The sequence below is a fragment of the Amblyomma americanum genome, chromosome 9, assembly GCF_052857255.1.
Source record: "Amblyomma americanum isolate KBUSLIRL-KWMA chromosome 9, ASM5285725v1, whole genome shotgun sequence".
Classification (NCBI taxonomy): Eukaryota; Metazoa; Arthropoda; class Arachnida; order Ixodida; family Ixodidae; genus Amblyomma; species Amblyomma americanum.
In genome coordinates, this window is record NC_135505.1 from 85,396,871 (window position 1) to 85,401,151 (window position 4,281).

Consider the following 4,281-nt stretch of genomic DNA (forward strand, 5'->3'; position numbering starts at 1 on the left):
AATATCACTTTCCTCAAGCAAGTTCATTCCCTCAATCACACGCTAAAACAAGCTCTAGTCAGCAATTCCACACAATAGCACTGTAAAAAGAATGCAAGACAAGGTTGGGAAGGCATCAAACACCACGAAGTGATTTTTATCTTACTTTTTGCTTGGGCCTTTTTTGCAATGTGCTTGAAGAGAACAGGCTCATCCTTATTTCCACTTTTCCTTTTTACTGTACTACTCTGTTCTGCAGTACTCTTTTTGAAGGCCGCGCTTGTGTTCTGACATCAGGAAGTTTTATGGTGTACTTACTGTTTGAAGAAGTGCACTTATTGTGTCCATCGTTCGCTGCCGTATTTTGTGATGTGGATGCCACATTGATGTAGCAGACGTGTTTATGATCAATGCTGTCTAAGTTGTCATTGCTCGCTGTGACTTTTTCTTATGTGGATGACATGCTGTTGTCACAGGCGTGTTCTATGGCATCATCAATGATTTCTTCTTCAATTCTCCCCAGGTCATCACTTTCTGTACTGATGGCAGGACAAATACCTGGTGTCACGTCTGCCGCCATTTGTTGCTCTTGAAAATTTGTCTCGGTGACATCCTCCCCTCTCAGCCATGAGGTATTTAAATATTCTAGAAAACCAAGGCGTCTGGCAAATGGGCGCACATCTGACTGGCATTCAGCCAAGGTGTCGGCATCAGCTTTTAGTGTCCTCATTGCATATGTGTATTTCCAGCTCTGATTCATCTTCAAATGAAGGGCCAGGGACAGAAAGTATCCTCAGTCCTTTGGAGCTGCTGGCTTCATTGCTGGTAGGTTTCCGAGTGGCACTGAAAAAATCTATTTGGTAGGACTTGAAGCACCACTTGTGTACAGCCTTTTCCAGGTGTGGTCTCAGATTGTACTTTGCACATACCACTATAAAATGACGACAAAGTAGTTTCATTCTCGAGTATGTTGTGCAAGTACATGACTGGGTCTCAAATGAAACTTCATGCCAGATATCAGTGCATTTAGATTACACTGCATATGTTTATCTGCAGACCATCTTTATTTTCGGAACTTCCTCTCGTGTCTTTGCCAGCCCCATATTTATTAACTTGCAGGCATATGGTGTTAACACTTTTTCGCACTGTTTTTTTCACCTCTTTGGAGACATGGTGGGAGTAAAAATTGCATGTCTTGAGGAGTATAGTTTTGTGGTGTGCCTCTCATATCATGCTGTTTGTTATCTTGAGGAGTCCTCGCAGTGCTCCATGCAGTTTTGCTGAGACGAAGATAAGATAATCTTTATTTTAGCATTGCGTGATTCAACACGGTTTGTTGTGTTGTCCCCACAGGTGAACTCCAGGTCACACAGGTGCCGGACCCACATCTGAGGAATGTTGCCCCAGTTTTTTTCGCAGTAGCTTATTGCCTCGGTGCTTACACACCGCTAAAATTCTGCTTTAGCCTTGTCATACTTTTGTGCCGTAGGTGAATGCAGCATTTCATTAAAACTGTTTAAAAGACAGTCTCGTTCATCAGCTGACCTGGCAAGCTGCCTAACTCCACATCTGAAGGCTTTAGCCACATGAAATTGAAATAGCTGTACTGCTGGTGCACTTGGAAGTGTTGTTCTTGCAGCAGTTATTTCTGTAGAAGATCCTTATCAACCACGACTACTTTCTTGTTCACTGCTGCAGGATTCTCCTCAACAAATACCTCCAGAAGCCGTGTCACTACATGCTGCTGCTCAGAGCAAACAAAAGGATATGTGACAACATGGCTACAGCTAGATCCATCTTGCACAATAAGCCCAAAAAGGGGCATTCACAGTTTGTTTGTTCTGTATGTTGCATCAAAGATAACTTCTTGGAATGAGTGAAAGGTGTGTTTCATGTGCGGTGTTTGAAAAAACAGTATGTGGAGTTCCTTGTTGTCACTATTAATAGCAAGCATGTCTGTGCTCCATACCACTTTCATAGCATTTCACTTCTACTAACTGGCTTGCTTCATCTTGTCCTTCACGTGCACGTTTCATATTATGGATATCCATTGCAATCACTGCTTTTCCTGTTTATATATATATATATATATATATATATATATATATATATATATATATATATATATATATATATATATATATATATATATATATATATATATATATATGTTTTAAAAAGCAAATTAAAGAACTCGATCACCATCAGATACCCTAAAATCATTATCACTATAGGCGAAGGGAAGGTCATGTACCAGTTTCTTCTTAATTAGCTTTCCACAATCAGGCTCGGAGGCACATTTAGTTCCACTAATGTTTTTACAAAGCTTACTTCTTCTGGAGTCATCTTACGGCACTCAGGGTAAGCGCGGTATACTTGGCATTCACTTCATGATTGTGCTCAAGCTTGAGTTCTGTAATCTCTAGCTGTTGACTGGCACGCCGTGCTGCCAGGACTATCTTGGCTGGGCAGTCCTTTTTCATCGTTCTCTGTACATGAAAAAAAAAGTTGTTAGCATCGCATGTCTTCCGCATTTCCAGGAAGAATTTAAGTAGACTCCCGTTAAGACGAACTCGGTTAGGATGGTTGCTCAGAAAAGACAACGTGAAAGCATTTGGTTGGTTCCCCAAGACTCTATGTCTATGAGATGTTTCGTGTCTTTAGATTGGGAGAAACATTCGTCACCTCACGTCGGCACCGTGCAGCGTCTACGCAGCTCTCCCGAGGCAAACGAGGAAAGAAAAAAAATGCTACCCCGCAAGGAAGTTTTACCGCACTCATATTACTGATGCGGAGAAGCTATCTCGCGGATTAGGATAAAGGAAAAGCAGCGCATAATCTCGATTAATTAGACTCAAGAACATTGATCTTGACTGCCTTCGTGCGGGACAGAAATATGAGATGGTCGTAACTCGGCATCGTGTGGCGCGTCGGCGCAGTGTTCATTTACTGGTTGACTTGAAGGGAGCACAGCTGAAATGTGCTCTGAAATGCGGAGAAGCCGAATTTTTATCTTACACATGGTGCTACAGCTAGGTGTTGTCACGGCAGAGAATTCTGGCATGGCCAGATATCTGTGCCAGGCGTAAAGACGCGTGGTGCATATCTGATCGTAGAGTTGGAAACAGCCGCGTTGCGCAAAGGTGGTTAAACTTTTTCAGAACCTGTACCACGTTGCTTGCCGGCCGCCTGGGCAGCTAAATGTTCGCTGCAGAAGAGAAAAAGATAAGGAAAAAAAGAAACGGCTAACACGTCCGGTTTCAAGTGGTCTTTTTTATGCCCTCACGTCATCTCACTTCATGCGTAGTGTAATAATGCTCTCTTCGCAATTAATTTTAGGGCATTATTAGGCCATTTAGGTCGTGGTTTTCTTGCATCTTGTATTAACTGACACGCGTACCTAGCATGCTCACACATCCATTTGGGGGCACTTCTAATAAGATGAACAAATTTTCATTGTCCCTTCAAGTTCGCTTTAAGGAGAGTCTACTGTATGCCGCTATAAACAGCGGCCGCCCACAGCGAAGCCGTGGCATATCTGTATAGCACCAGACTCTTACCTCTGCTGCGGACGTATATTCCTGTCTCCGTCAGTCTCGGAGTACCCCCATGCTTGCATACGTAGGTCACATTTGCGAACTAAGTTTCGCATCAAGCCTGGCCAGGCCTGCCGAAAGGCGCTCGTTCGCCACACCGACAGTCTTGCTGGCTTTAGTCACGAACAATGTGTTTGTTTTCACTTGAAAATCTCTGAACGCTTGCTCGAACTCGACGAAACTGTCACACTTCGCCACTAAGCAACCCTCCATCACGGCAAAACTGACCTGCTCGTCGTCCACGCGAAAACTCCGGCGAAGCGCATGCAAATCCGCGCGAAAGCTGCGTGCACTTATTCTACAAACTCGATGAGTGTGCAGTGCGGAATAAACAGGAGACAACTGAGATTGAGAAAGGCAAAAGAAGATGGGCTGCAAAACCACTGAAGAAGAGCGGAGGATGAGGGAAAAGGAGGGAATAATGTGAAAGAGAAAGTAACTATATAGCAAAGGGAAAGAGAATACGAAAAAAAGTGCAAGTAAGATTATGAGCTATAAGGGGAAATAAGAAGAAATCAACATCCTGAATGGCGGGGAAAGGAGAAAAGCCTGAAAAATATCGGACAACCGTCCAGGAATGTGACTGCGCGCACGAGGTGTCGAAGGGAGCAAAAGACTGGATGGGAGGGTAAGGGAGAAGGATTGAGATTTCCAAGGGGACGGGACGCATGCTGGAAAGTATATACTGGGTGATATTTTAAAACCT

At 43.5% G+C, this 4,281-nt stretch overlaps 1 pseudogene; it reads right to left on the reverse strand.

The window, feature by feature from the left end:
- Positions 1-427: 427 nt before the first annotated feature.
- Positions 428-3,788, reverse strand: LOC144103481 (uncharacterized; annotated as a pseudogene).
- Positions 3,789-4,281: the final 493 nt, after the last annotated feature.